Genomic DNA, 24,704 nt, shown 5'->3' on the forward strand with positions numbered 1-24,704 from the left:
CAGGAAATCCAGATGGAGAGCTGTAAAAAGAGAGATAGAAAGACAAAGAGACACCGAGAAAGGCTGTGGCATTAGATGTCTAATTCAGGGTGATTCAGTCTGTCACCACCCACAGAGCCTGCCCATCCTCACAAAAACAATGATTTTGACTTGGCTCACCAAGAACGCAACATGACATTTAGTTGCAAACCCTGCCGTGGAACTCCCACACAGACACAAAGCAATCACAGCGAAAAAAAAAAAAAAACCGAAGGAAAAAAATGTAACACAGATACAACAAACAGATACAATGATGCCATTAAACACTAAAATCTTGATGACATTTGCACTACACCGGTATGCAGCACATGAATAATCTCTCTCACACACACACACACACACACACACACACACACACACACACACACACACACACACACACACACACACACACACACACACACACACACACACACACACAAAGAAAATTAGGCTGAAACATCATAAGTGAATCTACAAATACATAAAGACACACCAAGACAATAAGGTGTTTCTAAGCACTACAGTGAATAAATAATCAGTTATATGATGATCCTGTAATCACATTAGTGATAAAAATCCAATTAATTCCTGATTATATATCAAACTCTTTCCTCTCCACAAGCACCCTATAGAACAACCACCACGGATGATGGGAAAACATGAATAAGTCATTCCCCCTCTAAGCTGCCAGCTCTACAAGTCTTGCCTAACTCATACCCTCATATAACCCACACTACACTGTCAGAGAGCAGATACTGCACATAGCCTGTATATCATCATTCTCTCATAGCACCCACTCAGGAGAGACTAAATAAACTTATTTGGGTGCCTCTGTAAAAAATGACTGAAGATGTACTCCTACAAAATCTAATTCCACATAGTGGATAATACAAAATTTCTTCCAGTCATCCAGCACTTTTCTGTCCATAATATCATGCTACACTAGCTTTATTCCTTTCTAAACTTGCAGCCATCTATAACCACTGTTTGAATATCTGCCTCTCACATCCAAAGTGCAGGGAAAAAAAAACACTCCACTTTTGGAGAAAAGTGCTTAAAGGTTTGGCTGGGGTGAGGTAAGTGGGTTTTTCTTATAGACCACGCTTCAAAATGAGGCTGCAATTCTCTTTCATTCTTCAGGATCTGACTTTAATTTCACGTGTACTAAACTGACAATCTGCCACATGAAATCACAGATTTAGCAGCCCAGAGTCGTCTTAGAGGATTTATTTCTCTGCTTTCTTCCAGCATCTCTTCATTTGACATTATCACTAATTAACAGAAATTGAAAAACTAAATATCAATCCTTTAACGAAGTGGTATTATAGGCAGCGGCACAACATGTTCCTGCAGTTGGGTGAAATGAGGGCAACAGTGATAAACACAAGGGAGAAAACTGATTAAAGCTGCTTCTTTTTTTAGGGACAGGGATCATATTAGAGGAATATGAGAGAAAGATGAATTACCTCATTCTGAGAAGAAATACTTTTTTGGCTGTAGACCATTGTGTCTCTAGAGTACATATCTGTATTTTGTGAGCAGTATATTGATAGGGTCATTTTACCCAATTTATTAAGACTATAAATTGATTCTCTATCTAGAATTTACAGAATCATTTTAAAGTATAAATTTGTCAGGGGACCAGTACACTGAAGCTTTCTTTTACCCTGCAGTACAATAGTTTTTTTACTGTTTAAGACTGAAGCAAACTGCTGTATCTACATCAATACTAAAGAAACTGCAGATATAAAAAAGACTTAAGTCCCTGGAGAGGCTCAACGTTAAGTCACATGGATGTGATTTAATATAATGGACGTAAAGAGCATTTCCTGGTGACACAAGTCTAATCTTATTCAGATTGTCAAAAACCTAAACTACAACTATCCATTTGCACAAAAGACTGAAAACTTTGGATTTGCACTTTAGTCAAAACCATCTTTGACAATAAAAAGGAAGGGAAGATCAGCCCGATTTAATTTTGCAAACCTCTCTTTCATTGAATCCTCTTTATTTGAGGTGGATAGAGGTGGGACGGGAATATGCAGAACGTCCTACGCATATTCGTAAGAAGTAATCCATAGGGCTGTTCAGTGGCGGTGTGTGTGTGTGTGTGTGTGTGTGTGTGTGTGTGTGTGTGTGTGTAGCACCCCGGCAGCTCCACAAAGACACATGCAAATGAAGTAAAGTCTCAAGTGGAGCAACAAGGGAAAAGGGGACCAAATAGCGACTCACTGTCAAGTGCTGAACACAAATATGAAAAAGCTTAGCCTTGGAAGCATTTTGATATGCGAGGGACCTAATATGCTGAAAGAAAAATAAGTCACTACTCCTTCTGCTTCTCTCCTCCCCATTCTTCACCTTCTGACAGTTGTTTTTCTTTCTGGTATCTCAAAACTGTGATACAACAGTTTAATTAAATAAATGAATTGGAAAGCCCAAAAACAGCAACTGAAGTGCTAGCAATAAAATTAAACTAGCTACATCATAATTAAACAGAACCACCTCCCTCTAGACCCTAAAATATCCTTATTATTCCCGTCTATTTCTACCACTATTCTGTAAAGACAAGTGTGTGCCAGTATGGTAAAAAGTCATGCATGCCCCACTTAAGCTACAAGAAGTGGGGGAGGCCAGACTTTAGCAATTCACTAAAAAAAGGAATATTCTGTAGGTGTCATGTCAGGCTCTCTCATACTCTGCTTTGATGTACACTGTTTTGTAACACTGATATACACCTGCTGTACAACGCTGTGGCTGTGTAGAGAAATGTGAAATGTAAAGTGAAATATAGTAGGTAGGTAGTAAATAGGACAGAAAACTAATGCACACACACACATGCAGAATATGTAATATAACAGTTCAGTCACAGTAATAATAACAGGGTAATAGAAGTAGAACTTACAGGGCCGTGGTTGATGATGAAACCATGTTCCCTGGCAATGCGGTCAGCCACCCCAGGTCCCCCATTGACCTGGACAGCCCACGTGTTGGTGTAGACCTTTGCAGCATCAATCCAATTCAGTTCAGCTGTCAGCAGGACAAAGACTGTCCACAAGAAGAGCAGGGCCCGCCCTGGCATCCATTAAAAGGAGAACTTCACAGGGCAGTTTATCTGTCCGTCTGTTGCTGTATCCCAGGCAGAGTGGGGATGCTCCACCTTACAGCAGCAAAGTAGAACACTGGCCTAGAGATGAGAGGACAGAGCAAGCTATAAACAAAAACATGGCCTTCTTAACTGGGTCACTCTTGGGTCTGAATTACCTACCGCAGACACCATTCAAAAGCAAATCCAGAACTGCCTCAAAATAGACACCACACCCACAGACCTTATCACGCATAAAACTTAGCTCACTGTGTGCTGTCAAACTCTGAGAAGAAGACCACGTCTTAATAAATGTGCAAAGCATAAATATTAGGTCAGAAACAGACAAGGGCTCTGCCAAAAACTAAATCATTTTCCAATTCTCTTTCATTTTTTTTGAGACTTGAAATGGTAATGTATGATAATGATATACAGTAGGCATGTTGCTGCAATACAGGAAGAGCTCCTAGCAAACTAATACACAGCTACTGGCAAAAGAGACGAAAGATTTCCGAGGAAGAGAATATTTAAATTCTTACTCAGACACTACTCTTCATTATGGGGTATTCCATTTTTTAATATCAGGTGCTTATTAGGTATGAAAAGGTACTTTTCACCACATTTAACAGAATAGTAAAATAAGCACGATTTAAAACGGACCATTATTTGAGCAGATGTTCAAATGAGGAAGATTTTTCAGACTGAGGGACTCTTCTGGCCTTTGATTTGTAACTCTTTAGATCATAAGAAAAGAGCCCTACATTAAAAGTCAAACATAAAAAGAAAGCTTTAAGGTAAGTTAACTGACTCAGAGTGTGAAGACAGATAAGGTGTGGGTATCTGCTGAGTATATCAACTTATCCTAAGAGAGAAAAGGAAGGAAACCATGCAGGCCTAAATGCCTGTCCAGTCACACTTCTGATCCTACAAACATGATATCACAATGATATCAAATGTGTCAATCCCTGTTATACACTTACAGTAACTGATGAGAAAAGAAAACCAATCTCAGATGCTGTAAATTCACTGAATTTGTCATATCAACCCTAAATAGAAGCAAAAAATTGGGAAATCGGCTGACCACACACACACATCCAGAGTATCTATGTTAAAATTGCTAAACATCAGGGTTTTCTGTAAATGTAGTACAAGCCTGTAGGGCCACTAGCACTGAGTTGTTTTTTTTTTTTTTTGGGGGGGGGGGGGGGGGGGGGGGGGGGGTTTGGTGTGCAGCTGTTAAGTTAGCCGTTAATGCTTTAATAAGGTGTTATAACATAAGTCAGTTAACCTTCAGGGATATCATTCTATCCAGTAGTTAGTATAAAATATTGTAAACGTGATAGATGTGAAAGACTGAGGCTGCAGTGGCATCTGTCACAAGTGGTCAGTGCGAAGCTGCTCTCATCTCTGAAGAGAAACACAATGCCACGGTGGGACCTGCCAGTTCTGGTGTTCTCAGGCGAATGCCAATTGAGCTGCACTGTGCTGGGCTACTGGGGACCTCATGCCTACCCTTATGGAGCCTGATTCTGTATATGTTTCTGACAGTTTGGTCAGAAACATACACGGGTAGCCCACTGGAGGTCATGCTGTAGGGCTCTGGCAGTGCTCTTGCTGTTCCTCCTAGCACAAAGGAGCAGATGTCCCTGGTGCTGGGCTGATGCCCTTCTATAACCTTGTCTAGCTCTTCTTATGTAATGGCCTTTCTGCCTGTGGTTCAAAATGGACAGACTGATATCCCATAGGTTTAACAACCTTTTGTTATACTGTGATGATCAGTGCTCTTGATGTTTTGTAGCAGTCTCATTACAAAATACCTGGGCACATGCTCAAACTCTCTCAGCTCTCCAACAGTAAAACCCCAGCACACTTTAGCTAGCGCCACCATCAGGTACCATTAAATATGACAATGACTGTCTATAGCCTTCAGTAGTTCCCATTCACTTAGGTGCACTTACTTGTGCCACAGTTATTTAATTACACCTGGCAGGTATTCAAACTGTCAAAAAGCTTGCTCTGTCTCTTCATGTTAACTTAAGATGATAGCTTTGAGAAGGCACACAATGCTGAGAACGTTGTGGATAGAAAAGATGGCAGCATTTAGATTAGCAATGCAACTAAAAACATTTTATCCCACATCTGGGAAAGTTTCAGCCTCTACCCTTCAATTATGCAGGAAAACAGTGTATTGCCTCCCTATAGACAGGTTTGTTACTTTCTCAAGCGAAGGTATCTTGGCATTTTTTTCACAAGTAATGGGTAGATGGAGCAGTCAATCTACATTCTGACACTCATTTATGGTCATGAGTTCTGGGCAGTGATAGAAATAATGAGGTTGTGGATGCAACTGGCTGAAAGTATTTTCCTTTGCAGGGTGGCTGTGCTCAAGTTGCACTCACACCATGCCAGGTTACATTTAACCCCAAATTCTAGTTCGTATTGACTAGTGCAATTGCTGTGTATTGTGCTCTGACCTGCTTGAAGAGGTGGACCTAGGTGTGATTCTGTGGTACTCCTGTAATGTGATAACTAATTGTGCCCACACACAGAATGCTATGCTTCGTAGAGCTACAGCCAAAAACCATTTAGGTAATCAGCAAATGTTTAGTGCATGTGAGAAGACAGTGTGGCACCACTTTCCCCTATCTGGCCACAAAAATCCTTGAAATCACAAACCTAATTGTGCTCTGCAAGCATGTTTTTCAAGGATGCTTTTTGGGTACAAGGGAGTTGGGACTATCATGCTGGCACACAGTACAAGACAGCCATACCTAATGTAAGCACACCCATAGAAACTGAGTGGGAAGCTTGAACATCTGAGAGAGCTTGGAGTATATCCACTACTCCTTCATGTTAAAAAGAAGCCAGCTCTGGGTGTTCATGCAGTGAAAGCTATCCTAAGGACTTCAGGTTAGACCAAAATTCCTCCAGATACATTATATGTGTCTTCTGGCCTTCGAGAACCTCGGGATCCTACAGGAGGAGTCTGGAAATGTTGCTGGTTAAAAGATGGGTTAGTGGGTAATTACAAATTTTCCATTTTGACTAAAAGCCCTTCTTTGTGGACAGATGAGGAAAAGCTCCCAAGTCCAAAACAAATGCTATTGGCAGTGAGCATTTGGAGGTAGCTGTTGTTTTTGCCTTAAACTCCTCACTTCCCAGAAAATACTCTCAATCCCTCATTCTTTCAAACAATTAGCCCATTTATGGACAATTATGTGCATTCAAACTATTCAAAGAGTAGATGCTCACTGAATATGTCTGTGGCTTCACAAATGTGGTGTGGGTGTGATTTGAGCACAACAGGAGAAGTGATGGAAACATGACCACGAGCTGTCACTCTTCCTCTGTAGTATTTCTTCTGAGCTCATTAGATGCTATGCTAGCACCACAAAAACAGGAGCAGGGGTCTGCTGTTACTGAGACGGCTGAGAGATGGAAGAATAGATGGGGAGGGGGGGGGGGGGGGGGGGTAGAGGTGGTACTGATGGGGTCCCTCCCCCTCATACAGCATTGCAGAAAATAACAAGCACATTATAATACAACTCCCAAAACACCTTCTTCAAAACGCAGCCTAGAGAGGAATTAACAAGTGGCTGCTACTCTTACAATATACATCAAAGGCCTAAAACTGAGATGTAGCTTCAACCTTCAAACTAAAGGAGAACTAAGATTTCAGAATCTCAGCTGCAATGAAAATAGAAAATGAGTTGCATGACCTCTTTTGAGATTAGTACCACAGTGAAGCTTCAGTGAAAGTGCAGGGATGGATAAATGACCCATGGTTTGCTAAAATAACGTGACAGATTTGAATTATTAATTGAGCACTTTCTGTTTCAAGTTATTGTCAGACCTCTAAAAGTTGTTAAATAGGCCCTATTGATAAGGAGGGCAAGAAATTTTAATCAAGAAATCTTTTATCTATTTATTTTTCACAAATCATTTCTTACTGCTGGAACAGAGGAGAAGCAACAACAACAGGTTACTTTTTATAAAAAATACTTTTGTCATGGCATTCTAGCTATACAATTCAAAATCCACTCATGTTCTTCAGCATCGACAACTAAGCTGTCCTGCATGAGGAGACTTCACATCAACTGCTCCCATGGCCTTGCTCGGTGGTCAGCAGAACTTTGCAGGCTTTGTTGTGAAAGATTAGCACAGACTGATTCATGTGCTTTGACGCCCTCATTATTCAAGCTCTTTGAGATTAGAGGGAGATGGATCAGCAGTGCATCAGCAATGTCCATTAATTAATGTTTTGATAACTTCACTAGGCCGTTAGACTGCAGCTCCTGCACCCGAAACACTTGCAGCAAAAAAAAACAGATTAAAAATCTGTTATGATGTAAACTGTTGAAAAATGGTCCACAATTTTTCCTTTGTTATATAAATATGGTGTTTTTGCACTTTGAGTATTTTGTCAATATTATCCCAATGTTGTATTTTATAGGTTGTATCTAATTTAACGGTTACAGTTACAGCCTAACAGATACACCAGCATAAAGTATATCATTACCCAAACTGACTCATCAATGAATAATATCAGTGCCAGTTCTGGCACACAAATATGAATACATTTTGTAGGCTGCAAACAGTGACTGATTGATATATTGGCCGAACGGAGTATCAGCTTACATCGGCGTCGCTGACTGACATCGGCATATCGACAAATCAGGTGACATTTACCTATGGCAGCGAAACGTGTTTCTGTTGTGTCACATCCATCAGCTAGGGTCGCGAGGGGCTGGAGTCTATCTTAGCTGACACTGGGCGACAGAGCTGACAGGCTGCTACTCCATGTGGCAGGGCTAACACAGATAGACAGATAACCACTTACGCTAACACCTTATAGCCCATTTAGAATCACCAGTTAGTCTATCATGCATGTTTCTGGACTGTGTGTGTGTGTGTGTGTGTGTGTGTGTGGGGGGGGGGATACCCGACTAGCAGGAGCCTTCTTGCTGTGTGGCGACAGTGTGCTGCCCTCCAGTCATTTAAAGTAATTCAATAACTGGAGGCACATTTGAAATATACTTTCCAGTTTGTTTAGTTCCTATATTTACTGTTACTGACAACTTGCATAAGAAAAGCTTTTTGTCCGGTTGTAAAGTATCTGACTTCACGTATCTCTGTTACAGCTTTCTTATAATCAAATTAGAGGGATCCTTGCCAAACAGAAATTGCATAAAAATATCACCCAGTAATTCAGTCATTATTTATTTTAAGACTTTCTGATTTCCATGTTTGTATTGGACATAAAACCCCAGTACTTATTGCTGAGTGCAAAGATTAATAAATAACAAGGGAATAATGTACAATACTAATTAAAGCCCCATCAGTCAAATGCAACCATAATATCAACAGCATGACCCTGACTGAAACTAGTTTCTTAAGACAAGGAAATTCCCAATTTTATTTTCCTTTATTTGGAAAAGACTTGATTCCCAGGAGCTCTGATGGAACTGCTTAGTCAACAGCACACTACTACCACAAGTATATTCCCAACAGGGTAAAAGTGATCTACCTGACAATCTGGAGAGACATGACAAACATAATGAGACAAAATAGCATCCGCCCCTGCTGAGAGATGTGAATAAAATTCCAGTCAACAATTGGTTCCAAACTTTCCAACCCATCGGAATCATTTCCAAGAATATCAGTTCCTTTTTTAATTTGTGCTGGAATATTTTTACAACAGCTGGGTATTACAAACCCATGACATCAAACTCATAGCGGTAGAGCTTTTGCACACCTGAGTCACAACAAAGCTTTTTTCCTGCTCTGTCACACTGTGTTCAGACTCATTAAAGTTTCTTTAATGCTAAAAACCCACGTAGGCCTATTTTTTCCACACACAAAAATTAATCACATGCGAATCGATAAAGAGTCTGCAAGCTGAATCAATAAGAGCATTGGTATAGATCAAAATTTTATCAATATCCATTTCTTTGCTTGATGGAGAGGAACTGCCAATTTCCATTAGCAATGACAAGAACACAAAGCTGTGACAGACCATATGCAGCACTCCAGCTCTATTTCAGGCTGCCCAACAGCCATATCAACACCCACCATGTGCTCTGGGCCGGCCTCTCACAGAAAACCAAGCCACACAACTGAGCTGCAGCATTTGTGAAGTACCACTGACAGCCAAGTATCCTTTCCTGAGAGGGAAAATTGCTTCAAGTTAGAGTGCGATTGGAAAGCCAGAGGCACTGCACAGGCATGTTGTGCTCTATCAGGGCCGTGCTACCCAGCTGGAAGTGAGCTGTACGGTGATCATCTGAGCCGCGCTGTGTAGCGAGTAAGAACGCCATGACTGATTACCACTAAAGCCTAATCCATCCTAGCTCCCACTGTCTATAAGTTACAGAGATGGAAAGGCCTGATAAAAATGTTGTCTGGGGCAGCAGCATCAATGTGTCCAGGAGGAAGAATCAATTCTGTAAGTAATGTCCCATAGAGGGATCCAACCCCATTTTTAACAGCCATCTGAATCTTGGCATTTATCCCCCGCGGTAAACTTCCTCCTCATCCACAACACCCTCTTTCCTAGTTTATAGATGAGTTATATTGTTGACAAGTTTGTCTCCCTACATATTTCTCCGTCACTGCATTCCTGTTTTATGTGTCTTATAAACCATGTGCTGCTAAGAGCTCACACCTTTAGAACCACAGGTACTGGATTTAAGAGTACAGGTGACAAACCAAGCAGAGGCTGGAAAGTTTAGGGCAGACTCCGTCTTTGTCTACATAAACTTAATAAGATATCTTCCCCTAGACCTAAAAGAAAGGCACAGAAGATCAGTCGATCTTTGATGTGGTGATGTAGTGTAGTCTAAGAAAGATGCCCTGAGCCGTACTTTTTGCCTCAGCAGCCAGTGACCTTGACTTCCTCCCTTGCTGAGCTTCTAGTGGGAATTGCACTAGAGGTACAAACAATATTACCCATAGGGTAGGAACAGAATCCCCCGGATCACATTAAGTTTAGTTTTGCTGCTCGTTTGCTCAAATTGAGCTCTTCAAACAAGCGCATATACAGCTTTTTTTGAGGACTAGCGCGATGCCTGGTGATGTTTTTAGCTCTGCCAGAGAAACAGAACTGAAATGTACTCGCAATCTTCACCTTACACAGATAAATGTATTTGATGAGGTTTATATCTATTAAATCTTCAGGGTGAAAAAGTACGAGCCCGAGAAAATAAAAGTGTGCTCGCAAGACAGGCAGAGAACAGTGAAAAGCAGACTGTCAATCTGAATTAACCGAACCAAATACATTCTGCGGAAAACAGCACTGTAAATATAACAGTTAAGACAATTACGTTATCTTACCACCAATAAACTTCTGCAGAGGGGAAGCGCGTCGGAGCAGAGCTGGTCAACTATGTCACTAAGCCATCTTTTTTCAATTTAAAAAAAAAAGGGAGAGAGATTCTTCTGTACTGTTTTTTCCCCTTCTTTTTGTAATGTTACCCAGATTGGGGAAGGGTTTACCTGACTGGGAGGACTGGTGAGCGCTGTTGGCAGCGCTGGTAGAGACTGCTAAAATGCTTTCCGCTAATACTCCCATTGTTCCCACCCACTCTGCCACAGCTCCCCTCCCAGCTTTGAACACATCAAACTCGCGGATTTTATTTTAAAAAAAGAAAAACAAAACTAGCTAAACAATAAAGCAACTGTCAGTCGTGGGAGTTACCTTAGCTAGTCAGATGCCAGTGAGGACCGAGACGGCATGCCTCCTCATCCTCTTCTTCTCCCTCCGTGCGGAGACTCCCATTCCTCCTCCTGCGGGTTTCACTTGCAACTTTACATTTAATCTGACGCTTCACGCCCTCTACTTGGTCCAGGAGATTAATTTGTAACGCTACCCGCATGCACCCATCCTCACCCAAAAGTGCTCAATTCAACTATCCCGTCTTGCTCGTCACCCCCACCAACTTACAGCCACCATGGTTCTATTTTGCCAGTAAACTTCCACCGTCGAGCCCAGTTATTTCTTTAGAGGCTTCTTCTAACATGTTTAAGTCATTTCACGTGGCTTGCTTGCGTACTAAAGTAACGCTGGTTTTAATTTACCCACGTAAAAAATAAACAGCACGGGTAGACAAAGGGAAGTATAAGCCGCTACGTGCCAATACAATAAAGCGGTTCACGATTGGATGAAAATGACAACAACTTAACACGAACCCTTTTCTCCAGGAAATACGTCACTTTTAGAGCGAGCGGCTTATCGTGTGGGCTTGATTTGTATTACCGCAGTCGGTTAAAGGGGCGGGCCATTGTGGATACTCGCCTAAAGTCACCCTAATCCTCTTTTCATTCGATAAAGCAGGCTAAATAAATGTATTCGTCTCATCATATGAGGTGTACATATATGGTGAATAGCAGTTAAAAGTATAAACGAATATAAGAGTAGCTAAAATAATGACTAAACCTTGATAAATACATGATATGACTGGCAAAATTGTTTGTTTTAAGCTGCACCGAAGGAATTCCGGGCCACAACTGTATCCAAATCACGCATCCATGCTTTCCGGCTAGCTGATTTGTACCCCTGTATGCGACTGCCATCTTCCGGATATCTACTGAACTTACAAAAACGAACAAAACAGCACAGAGACCAGTAGAGGGGGCCACAACACAAAATTCCCAGTTTGACTCTGACTCGCATGGTTGTGTCTACCCCGTTACAGCCTGGTATAAGTGAAAACCAGCCCGCTTTCAGCAGCTCCTGCGCTATAACACGGACCAAAGTTATCCCGGAATAAGGACAGCACGCATGTGCCGTCAACCCGGATGTAGATATGTTAGTACGCGTCTATTCCCCGTTTCTCCAAGTTATGACACATTTGCTGTAAGAAAGAATTAAAGATCTTAACCCCAGCTGGACAAACCTTTGCCACCCCAAACCTGTCCAAACCGGGCGAACCAGCCGTGACATGTATCGGGCTACGTGGATGTCACATCAGAATGACAGCACCACAATAATCTCTTTTCGGAGAGCTGCATTTTGATTTAAGGTGAGAGAACACAAGTTGATGAAATATCGTGCATAACCTATAAATTGACTGCATTAGTAATGCATTTAAAATCTATCGTGTGCAGACGTTCCTGAAGTTGAGGTAACAGAGGCCGGCTGCTCGTTTTCTTTATCACGATCCTGTGTTGCAGAAATCGTCCACCAACTTAGATGATGGACTTTCGTGGCAGGAGGCATGAGCGAGGCAGCAACTGGACAGACCCGGTGATTGTGGAGCTGCTCCAGCTGTGGTCCGACGAGTCGGTGCAGATTGAACTGGAGAGTTCACTGCGCAACCAGCGTGTGTTTGACCGCATTGCCCACATTTTGCGTGAAAAGGGTATCTACCGAACAGGAGACCAGTGCAGGGAGAAGATTAAAAAGATGAAGCTGGAGTACCGCCGCATTAAGGACAACCACAAAATGAGATCTTGGAAGTTCTATGATGTTATGGACAGGGTGCTGGCGAATCGACCGGCTATTACCTACTCCTCCCTGGGTGGAGCTGTCATAGCTCAACAGGTGTTTCAAAGCCCTGGGGCACCTGAGGCATACCTACAAGGAGTTCCAGCAGGCTCGTTTGGTCCTGCTTCCTCAGGTGGGTTCTCTTTGGCCAGCCTCCAAAAGCTGGAGATCCCCTGGATATCAAATGTGAAGATGTGGAGGAAAGCATGCTGAACTCGGGCGAGGCACCACCTGAGATGTACTATGGATCTGGAGATGATCAGGAAACTGATGGACAGTCTCTGTTGGAGCCAGAAGACACACTGGGTCGAGCAGAGAGCACAACAAATACAAGAATTTCACCTTCAGGTTGTCATTCTGTAATGGTTATTATCATTGTTGAAATCAGCACATGCTTAGAAAGCAATAGCTAGCCAAAATGTTATTTCTCTTCTTTATATTCTTAGGTTTTAGTGACCTGAACATTGCTGGCTCTGCTACAGCCACCACCTTGGCTGTTGGTGGGCCCGTGGCACAGGACACATCTGACGAGCCCAGAAAGGAGGGTTCTCATCGACAAACCTCAGCGAGACAAAGGAAACGTCGGCGGGGTGGTAAAACATCATGGTGCCATCGGGGTGGTAGATGTGGTGGTCAGGAGAGACTGGATAAAGCCCTGGCCAGCTTCCTGAGCTGGCAGCAGTCTGCAGAGGAGCGCCTTCTCTCACTGGAGGAGGCGCGGCTGGAGAGAGAGCTGCAGGCGGAGGAGCGCAGGGAGCAGAGAGAGGAGAGGAGAGCGGAACAAGAGCGTCAGCATGAGCTCCGCCTGCTCAGCATGCTCACAGGGGTGTTGCTCGCTGTCAGAGAGGGTACGCAAACCACAACACCAACCGACCCCGCCGTCTCACCCTTAGCTCATCTTTCAGCTTCTCTGATGACCACACCTGCCCCCTCTGCCCCTTCATCTTCATCTCAGCCACGTCCAGAAGCTCCCACAACAGAGTCTGTTTTCAGTCAGGAGACAAAAAAGTCACAGGTCACATCTGTCGAGGCCTGCAAAATGTCTCAGAATGCTTTGGCAACACTGAGAGGTGATGAAGGTCCTGGCAATAGCTCCTACCTGTCCAACCGTGGCAACAGCATCCGACTGCATGAAGGTATTCTCCATGAGGGCTATATCCAATATGGAATGGATAGACACCATGATACTGAAAACCCAGAGGTAAGGGAGCGTAAACTTGTAAATACTAATCACAGATGCTGGACTGTCTGAAACTGTTTATTAAAAGCTCCTTCTTTTTCCCAGGGTATTATCAACATGGGGACCAGTGAGAACAAACTTTGTTATGACCTTCTTCATAAACGGGTAAGATAAATATAACATCCACTGGTTCAGCATATGCTAATATGTGTCCTTTTATTCTGAATTATTGTGGCTGCATTTCACAAAAAAAAAAAAAAAAGTGCCATTTCCTCTTCTGCTACAGCTGACCAAGCCTGACATGCTACACATCAACCCATCCTTGTTGCAGTATTCAGACTGGAGGGGACACGCTTTGTAAGTTTTTTTTGTTTTTTTTTTAATGAGGATCACATTTGTTATGTGACTCATAGTAAATTTACATTTTTTAGCAGCAGTCGGGTGTAGGCATTAACCCTCTGACCTTTTCGTCTCGCTCTTTTTCAGCCTCAGGGAGGAAGTTGCAAAATTCCTGACTCGCCACTGTTGTTCTCCAAACCCGTTAAAAGCTGACAATGTGGGTTTTGCTTTTATTATTAAAGTAGTATGAACTGCAAGTAATGTGAAAAATGTGTTTAAGACAACAGCTACAGCCATTTGAATATATAAAAAACCTAAGAGAGTTAAGGGAAGCACATAAATAACAAGATAAAATTGGGACAACATACAATTATTCACACACACCTTACAGTAAACACAGTCCCGAGGACTTTGTACTCTTTTGCCCACAAAATCAAGAGAGATTAATTGCACAACTTTTACATAATGACTGTAGATAATAGACTCTTAAGATAGCAATGCTTGACGCACAGCATACACTGCAAAGAGTAGAAAATGTAAAAAATCTCCTGGTTGCGTGAATAAATTCCTCTTCTTCTGATTGATAGAGATCCCCAGCAAATAACATAATTACTGACAAAAAAGCCTTTATTACAGCGTTATACCAGTGCTCTGGATTATGGCCTTTCATTATCAAAAATGAAGGCAAATGAGCCAAATACTTTATTTTCACTAATGATTTAAAAAATGACAAACACCACAATTGAACCGACAGCATTTTTAGGTTGACCAACTTAATTTAATGCAGAGGAAATGAGTGGCTGTTTTAGTAGGTGGATTAATTTGAAGCACATTTATCAGGATTCCTTAATTGGGTCTTTCATAACGCAGTGGCTACGTGTGTTTGTCCAGGTTGTGGTGATGAATGGCTGTGGTTCCCTCTTCTCATGTGTTGCTGCAGTCATTTGTGACCCTAAAGGTAAGTTCGGACATGCTTTGACGTACAAGTCACTTAATACGCCACTATCTATACTGTATGAATATAAATGTGTGCAGGGTAGAGAGGAGAAGTCGAGTCTGCCTTCTGCTTTTGCTTGTATCACAGATAATAGGAGGGACACTCAGCACACTCACTTTAAAGAAAACAATGAAATCAGCAAATGCTTTTCATTGGTGAATTTGCTCCCATGTTAGCAAAAGGAAATGACCACAAATAGCCCAAAAAGTACCAGTTATGGATCATTTAACTTTAGTCGTACAGTATATACAGGTGCTGGTCATAAAATTAGAATATCATGAAAAAGTTGATTTATTTCAGTACTTCCATTCAAAAAGTGAAACTTGTACATTATATTCATTCATTGCACACAGACTGATATATTTCAGATGTTTGTTTCTTTTCATTTTGATGATTATAACTGACAACTAATGAAAACCCCAAATTCAGTATCTCAGAAAATTAGAATATTGTGAAAATATTGGAAGACACCTGGTGCCACCCCCAATCAGCTAATTAACTCAAAACACCTGCAAAGGCCTTTAAATGGTCTCTCAGTCTAGTTCTGTAGGCTACACAATCATGGGGAAGACTGCTGACTTGACAGTTGTCCAGAAGCTGACCTTTGACACCTTGCACAAGGAGAGCAAGACACAAAGGTCATTGCTAAAGAGGCTGGCTGTTCACAGCGCTCTGTGTCCAAACACCTTAATAGAGAGGCGAAGGGAAGGAAAAGATGTGGTAGAAAAAGTGTACAAGCAATAGGGATAACTGCACCCTGGAGAGGATTGTGAAACAAAACCCATTCAAAAATGTGGGGGAGATTCACACAGAGTGGACTGCAGCTGGAGTCAGTGCTTCAAAAGAACCACCACGCACAGACGTATGCAGACATGGTTTCAGCTGTCGCAGTCCTTGTGTCAAGCCACTCTTGAACCAGAGACGGCATCAGAAGCGTCTCGTCTGGGCTAAAGACAAAAAGGACTGGACTGCTGCTGAGTGCTCCAAAGTTATGTTCTCTGATCAAAGTCAGTGTTGCATTTCCTTTGGAAATCAAGGTCCCAGAGTCTGGAGGAAGAGAGGAGAGGCACAGAATCCACGTTGCTTGAGGTCCAGTGTAAAGTTTGCACAGTCAGTGATGGTTTGGGGTGCCATGTCATCTGCTGGTGTTGGTCCACTGTGTTTTCTGAGGCCCAAGGTCAACACAGCCGTCTACCAGGAAATTTTCGAGCACTTCATGCTTCCTGCTGCTGACCAAATTTATAGAGATGCAGATTTCATTTTCCAACAGGACTTGGCACCTGCACACAGTGCCAAAGCTACCAGTACCTGCTTTAAGGACCATGGTATCCCTGTTCTTAACTGGCCAGCAAACACGCCTGACCTTAAGCCCATAGAAAATCTATGGGCTATTGTGAAGAGGAAGATGCGACATGCCAGACCCAACAATTCAGAAGAGCTGAAGGCCACTATCAGAGCAACCTGGGCTCTCATAACACCTGAGCAGTGCCACAGACTGATCGACTCCATGCCACGCCGCATTGCTGCAGTAATCCAGGCAAAAGGAGCCTCAACTAAGTACTGAATGCTGTACATGCTCATACTTTTCATGTTCATACTTTTCAGTTGGCCGACATTTCTAAAAATCCTTTTTTTTTGCATTGGTCTTAAGTAATATTCTAATTTTCTGAGATACTGAATTTGGGGTTTTCATTAGTTGTCAGTTATAATCATCAAAATTAAAAGAAACAAACATTTGAAATATATGAGTCTGTGTGTAATGAATGAATATAATATACAAGTTTCACTTTTTGAATAGAATTACTGAAATAAATCAACTTTTTCATGATACTCTAATTTTATGACCAGCACCTGTATGGTACAGTGTATGTGTGTAATTATGAACTATTATTCATGATATATAGCACATATTTGAATCTGTTTGTGTTTTTTTTCATGCTGTAGACGCCATTCTCATTCCAACTCCTTTCTATGGCGTTATCACTGAAGATCTTCATCTGTATAGTGATGTCAAACTCTTCCACGTTCCCCTTGATTGTGAGGTAGGACTGTGTTACTTGCAGCATTTTGCAGTTGAAATGCTTATTTTTGGCGTTCGTGCACACTGGGCTGGGCCACATATCCAGTTGGGCTGTTGATACATTTTCCCTTTTAATTTTATAGGCTGATGGTAAAGATGACCAACCCTTCCGCCTCACTGTAGGGAAACTAGAAGAAGGTCTGCAAAGAGCTAAGCAAGAGGTAACTTGTGAACGCACGTTGCCCTTAAAACAGTAACATTTAAACATTAAAAGAAAGACAAAAGCACTCCAGACTTGCTTGAGCAACGTTGTCAGTGTAGATAAACACCTTAGATGCTTTATTCTTCTCAGAGACTCTTTTTTTTTTCAGTTTTATCTCTAAAGACTGTGAAGATACAGTGTAGCAGTTCCTATTTACTTCCAGTTGAACCTGCCCGTTTCTTTAAGGGGTTAACAATTCGAGGTGTTATCCTGATGAACCCCCACAACCCTCTGGCCGAAATCTACAGCCTGAAGGAAATGATTACCTTCCTGGAGTTTGCCAAAAGGTATGTTTGCCCCGCTATTATCTCACACTGTGGCCTAACACTGTAATCCTCTTGCTCTACATTCCTGTGGTTCCTGTAAGCGCTTTGCCAAGTCACTGCATATAGTTCCCACTGTGATGTGTTTTATTTTACAACCGAGAGCCCTGTCCCGTGTGCGGAATATCAAGCGTTCTTGACGGAGTTTTACGACCTCTCTTAATCACCAGCATATTGTCAAGTGCAGCCATGTGCCAAAGAGACTCCTGCATCATCTATTGTTTTCTAAATGATCTTGCCAGAGTAATTCCCTGCACAGACCCTTCCAGGCGCTGAGCTGTTGTAACCATAAACCACAGTGCTTTTACAGTGACACTAGGTGGTGAAGGAACCATTTTACATTTATGTTGCATTTTCCTTGTCATAAACAGCCATTAAGAATATAAAACCAGGTCTTATTATTGCTGCATTGAAAATATGTATATATTTATTTTATCTTCTTGTCCTTTCCCGCTTTAGAAATGCTCTTCATGCCATTGTAGATGAAGTGTACATGCTGACAGTGTTTGATGAATCTGTCACCTTTCAGAGTGTCCTCAGTGCAGACAGGTACTGCATGAACCTAACCTCTGCATGATTAGTCTATTAGACCTTGAATCATCATAACTGCAGCTGAAGACATCCACTTATCTCATAATGATGTGCCCTTATTTCAGTTTGCCCGACCCACAGAGGACGCATGTAATGTGGGGAATGAGCAAGGTATGCACTGTACAGAGGCCTGCAAGTGGAAGACTGTGAAACTTTCAATAACAATGGAAAAAAAAAATCTCTTTGCTTCATAGTTCACTACTTTTCATTGACTTTGACATGGCTTTTCTAGGACTTTGCAATGGCAGGATCAGAATAGGCACTCTGTATACTGAGAACAGAGATCTTTGTGGAGGCTTTGGCCAAGCTGGGCTCCTTTCATGGTATCTCTGGGGACCACCCAGCACCAGGTAGCACAACTGCTTCAGGACAAGGTAAGAATCCAAGCTTTTTGTGTTCTTCTGCAATCAAACTGCTGTTGTAACATCAGATTTATCATAAACACGACTCGGAAAATAATCGTAACATCAAGCGCAATTTGGACAAAACATTCAACACTCTTTACATAGAGCAAGCAGTTTTGTGTGCAGCTGGATTTATATTCATAGATGCAAATTACTTTTGATGCAAGTATTTTAAGAATTCCAGTGTTCTTCCTTGTGCCTTCCACGCTTCAAAGAAATATCAGCCTCCCATTTTGCGTTCCCTGATATGACAGGCACAGCATGGGGGTTCTGCTACCGAAAGACTTGTAACATTTAATTTACACTTGCCGACTGTCACTTGGCATTCTCGTGTTGTAGAGTGGATCAGTGAGGAATTTTTTGCGCTGAGAACAGATGCAGACTGAAAGCTGCTCACAGCTACTTGACTGGAACTGCCTCAGTATGGGGATCCCCTATCTGGACATGCCTGCAACATTATATTCTGGGCTGACCTAGGAAGGTAATGAGACCGAAGTCAATTAAAATGACTTGTATATAAACGCCACGCTCACCCTCGTTCCTTCGAAACAGTTTCTTTAATCTTGATGTGTTACTTCTGTCTCTCTATTTGGTAGTATCTCCGAGAGTCCTCTTTGAGGAAGAATTGTCTCTGTGGAGGTGTTTCCTCAGACATAGGTGCTGCTGAGTGTGGCCAGGACATTCTCCTGTTGCTGTGCCCGGGTGGTTCCGCATCGTCTTTGCAGACCAACAGCACCACCTTCATCTTGTCAGTACCAACAACACCGCCATCTCTCGTAGTCAGTGCTTTTTCCCAACTCAGCACTTCAGCTCCTCTGCAAAACTAGTTACAAATAATAAGATTCTTTTTGTTTTGCTTGTTTTTCCAGCACAATTCAGCTCAGGTCATCAATTTAGGTAAAAAAAAACAAACAACAAATGAGAAAAAAAAAATTGTAGACTTAGGTTGATTGTGACACATTATGTTTTGTAATTTTTGCCTTTGTACATCAACAGTCAAGAGGAGATTGAAGTGGCAGACTCACAGTTTTAATTCAAGGGCTTTAACAAAAGATGTGCATAAATTATTTTGGAATTACATCAATTTTTATACATATTTCTTCATATATTGTTAGTACATAGTTTTTTTGGAAAATTGATTAGGTGGAGCTTCACAGTGCAATAGATACTGACCCAAAACATACTGAGAGCAAAAGCAGCAATAGAGTTTCTAGAGACAAAGAAAGCTTAGGTGGCTGTGGTAGAGCAGGGTCATCTACTAATTGGAAGGTTGGTGGTTTGAACCCTGGCTTCTCTAGTCTGCATGCCAAAGTATCTTTGAGCAAGATACTGAACCCCAAGTTGCTCCCAGCGTGTTCAAGCAAACAAGCAGCAAATGAAGGTGGCTGCAGCAAAGGCATCTCAAAGAAGGAAATGCAGCATTTGGTGGATGTCCATGGATTCTAGACTTCAGGCAGTCACTGGCTGACTTCTAAGGAATGACTCACCAGTATTGCAATCCACGTATTAAAAACAGTCTGCTTATTTAAAATTGTATTATTTTGTCCAATTGCTTTTGTAACCCCTTTAATTAAAGGTAAAAGTCTGCACTTCAGTCACATCTTGATTGTGATAGTGTACAGAAAAAAATGTGTCTAGTCCCGAAAACCTAACTCTGTATACACTATACTCTACAGAAAGGCTGGGTACAGTTAACTAAAGAGAACTAGACACATTAATTGCCATCCTCTAAAGCAGGGGGGCCAACCTCAGGCCTCGAGAGCCGGTGTCCTGCAGGTTTTAGATGTGTCTCTGCTTCAACACACCTGAGTCAAATATAGAGTCAATTAGCAGGACTCTGGAGAACTTGACTGGCATACTGAGGAGGTAATTCAGCCATTTGATTCGGTGTTGTTGGATCAGGGACACATCTAAAACTGCAGGACACCAGCCTCTCGAGGCCTGGAGTTGGCCACCCCTGCTCTAAAGAATGCTACACCTCCAAACCTGATCGTTAGAAAAATAATAACAAACTGCACCCAAACTGTACCCAAGTATTTAAAACTGCTTCTTTTAGTGACTCCAGTTTCTAGCTAACATTAGCTATTATTGCATTCTGCCTGTGGGTAAAGTTGGTAGGGTAGTTGGAACAAGGCACTGAGGCAAGGCACTTTGGAGGGAGCGTAAATGTCACATTTTCCCAGGAAATTCCCTGCCAGAGTCCTTTACATTGATATCATTCCTCAGGCTCTTATCAGAAACTGAGAAAGTCAGGGCAGTTATCATTTTTAATGTCACATTAAAATCCTTTCCACATACACTGAATATGTTTAATACATGAAAATTGCTGCACATTCTCAACAGCTGTAAAAATGAGGATAAAAATCTTAATCCATTCTTCCCCTGATGTATTTCTGAGATAGTGAATTCAGAAAGTTCTTGGTTGATATTAACCTCTCCATTTCTAATAAAAGATGACTGAGTCTCCTAATGAGCTTAATTTGGTGATTTTTTTTTTTTTTTTTTTTTTTAAATCCTATCCTTTAGTTAAGCATTGGGCAGCTTAGCTTGTAAACTGCATAATAAAGGCTTAGTAGTCTTTAATTGGTTCAGTTGTTTTTAATCTACCAGCAGCAGATTTTTGCTTTATTTTAAAGTATATAACTTCCTCGGTTGAATATGTAGAAATTCTTTTTCACCCTTTGCTAAGTTTCATGTATGTCTCATCATCTTAAAACAGAGAGAATCCCTCCAGCTGTTCAATTATTGTTGCCTAAGTTGTTTTATCTAGTCTAAATCTATTGATATCAAGTTATCAACCAATTCAATCCAATTTTATTTATGTGGTGTCAAATAATTACAGAGAGAACCCAACAATCAAAACAATCCTCATATTGGCAAGCACTTGGCGATAGTAGGGAAGGAAAAACTCCCTTTAGCATGAAGAAACCTTAATATTAAAAAAGTTTTGATTGGATAATAGTTACCTGACTTGTTCTGTCGCTGTTTTATGTGTGTGTGTTTTTTTCAGGATTTAAGCGAATTAGGCAGGCTTTAAAAAGAAATTGAAGAAAAAGGACTCATTCCCAACTCCATCAAACAAACCATGAGGAGAGCCAAAAGTCGGTAAAAAAGGACAGTGCAGATTCAGACACCGCTGCTATTGTCAATTCAACATCCTTAACCCAGAGCAATTCATCAGATGAGCTGAAGGAGAGGGACAGCCCTGTTCCGGATATAGGCTCGCCGGTCACTGAAGACTGTCAAGCCTCTAAGCCCGCAGAGAGTCTTGACTCACTCATCGGTACTCTCAGGCATCAGATCCGTTCCTCTGATTGGCTGGAGAAAAGCACTCCAGAACTGTCTGCTGGGGAGGACCCAGAAATTTTTGATGTGTTCAAGGTCCTGCTGCAAAGAGCCAGAAAGTAAGCTTAGGATTAAACAAGCGTGAATGTAGCTGCCAAATTTTGAGAGGCAGTACTTTAAGCATCCCTCTTCCTTCTTGTGTTTATGGCGAAAAGCTCGACACAAACACCTGCCACAAGGTCAGCACTGATGTCTGTTTTTTTTTTTTTTTTTTTTTTTTTTTTTGAGGAATGAAATGGCTGAGAGCAGGTTAAAGAGAAGTGAATAAAAATGCGGCCTGGTATTAAGAAAAGGATGGATTACTTTTCTGTATACATATTGCGGCCTTATTGTAAAGCTGCTAGATTGTCTTTTTTAAGATTTGGGTTTATTTGCTGATACTCTAAGTCAGGGCTCTTCAACTCCAGGCCTCGAGAGCCCCTGTCCTGCAGGTTTTAGATGTGTCTCTGCCAAATGTAAAAACCAAAATCAGACATGATCTAACATCAAACACTATAAGTCTCTTATCTCATGAGTTGTAATTTTTTTTTGTTTTGGTCTTACGTGGTTTATTTTATCAGACTGAACTGTACTTGCTGTAAAGTTAATCTGTGATTAAATACATGAATTACTATGTTTTTGCTTGACTGACATTTATTTAGAGTAAATAGCTGTTAGCTGGAGATGATTTTACACATTTGGATGTTATTTTGTATCAAAAGTGCTCTTTGGTAGTTTCGGTGTGACATTTTCTTTTTCTTTTTTCTTTTCGCATGGGTGGGCTGTGGCTTCTGTTCCATTTCAACAAAGGAAAGTGAAGGTGGTGAGAATAATGTGACGAGCAGGGGCGACATCTGAGGCTGAAGACGCTATTGGCCGACAACACATTATGGCCCACTGTATGCAACGAGTGGGATTTCCTTAATCAGTTTACGATACGTAATAACCAGACAACCCCACACACACACACACACACACACAGTTTCTACATGACGGGGGTCTGATTTGTTTATTGCAGTCAGAGATAATCTCTTAACTGTTAAGGGACTTTTAGATCAAGCTCTTCAATCTTGTTGTGTTTATTATTCAGCCACAAAAACTGAGCTTCCTCAAATGTTGAATGGCTGTTGCTTGAACCTTCAGTTCCTCTATAGAGCGACTCGGCAAGACACGGTGGAGAATTCACGGGGAAATTTCACCCCTGACGGGTGGGAGTTTCCACTGCTGCAGAGGCGGAGTTACAATGAGCAGTGCAAGTTTTATCAGTTGTGGTTGTGAGCAGAATAAATCATGTCAGAGCGCTGAAAGTGTTTGTACAGTAGCATTGGAACAGTAGCACTTCTTTTACACTCTGTTCTACTTACAGACAAACTCAAATCAGATTTTAACCTCACACCTTTGTTTCGGGCAGCTTTTTTTCCTTCAACAACAAAGGTAAGCCAGTGCTTTCATATTTGTAAAGCTCATTTAAATAATCTAAATGCCAAGGTTAATTTTAAGACAGATTATCCCTCTTTGTAGGTGAACTGCAGCACACTCTAATTACACTCCTGTTTATCCTTGCCCCTGTCTCTTTCAGACTGTCAAAATGAAGTTTCTTGAGCTGGACGACCAGATCAGTCGCTTCAGGTTTTCACAGTCCTGTTTGGGATTAACAGGGTGCCTCTGTGTGTGCTATGCAGTCTGGACACCGTACTGGCTGAAGGACAGGGGACTGTGGACAGGGGGGAACACCACTGAAAGGGACCAGACAAATCGTAAAGATGACATTGCCATCAATGGTGAGTGAAAAGCTTCTCGGACAGCTTTCTGCAGTCAACAAATCTCTTACCGGTCTTAAACTCTCACTCTGGGTTAGGTTAAAGGTTTGAATAAAATGTGTTAGGAAAGGCAGCATATTTAATGAGACTTAAACACATCTTTGCTGTGCTGTTTTGATAAGGCTGCCTCTGCTTGCTTCAGCCTTAGGGGAATTTATTTTTCTCAAGAGAGGATCAATATCAAAAGGGAGATCTGACAAAATGCTGGGTTACACAGGAGCTTCTCTGCAGCGGTAAACAAGTTTAGGCTCGCTTCTGTCCCTAAGAATTGCATTCTTTGTACGAGCTGAGTTCTGTACTGAACGTGCTGAAACTTTGGTGAGCTGAAACCAAGGCTTTTATTTTATTTTAATAATTAATCAAATATAGTGTAAGTCCTCCGCTCTCATACACACATATGCAGGAAACTTATAATCCAGACCATTTTGTTGTCTTTTATAGTTTTTGCTTGAAACTATCTCCAAAGGCTGTATAGACAAAGCACAGTTGCCTGGTGGTTAGCACTGCTGCCTCCCAGCTAGAAGGTCTGGGTTGGAATCCACCTTGTCCCGGGCCTTTCTGTGTTTGTAGTTTGCATGTTCAGGATAAGCAGAAGAGAACAGATGGACGGATAAATTGGAAAAGATTAAAAACAAGACATAATTTTGACAACAAAACTTTTCCTCGTGGTAGGAAGAAACTATAATGAACGAGTGATCAATATTAAGGTTATATAATAAGTACCACACAATTATTAATTTAGTAAAAAAGAGAAAAATATAGAATATAGATAGCTTTTAACTCAACAGTAATCAATTTAACTGCAATAGTTGGATATTTATATATCAAAACAACTTTTGTGTAAACTGCCAGCTTGG

General features: G+C 41.5%; 1 protein-coding gene across 2 annotated transcripts in view; it reads right to left on the minus strand.

Moving 5' to 3' along the window:
* The window catches only part of furinb (furin (paired basic amino acid cleaving enzyme) b), a 183,842-nt gene that overhangs the window by 85,412 nt on the left and 73,726 nt on the right, over positions 1-24,704 (minus strand). The gene's annotated exons all lie outside the window — the stretch shown is intronic.

The sequence above is a fragment of the Archocentrus centrarchus genome, chromosome 6 (assembly GCF_007364275.1).
Source record: "Archocentrus centrarchus isolate MPI-CPG fArcCen1 chromosome 6, fArcCen1, whole genome shotgun sequence".
NCBI lineage: Eukaryota > Metazoa > Chordata > Actinopteri > Cichliformes > Cichlidae > Archocentrus > Archocentrus centrarchus.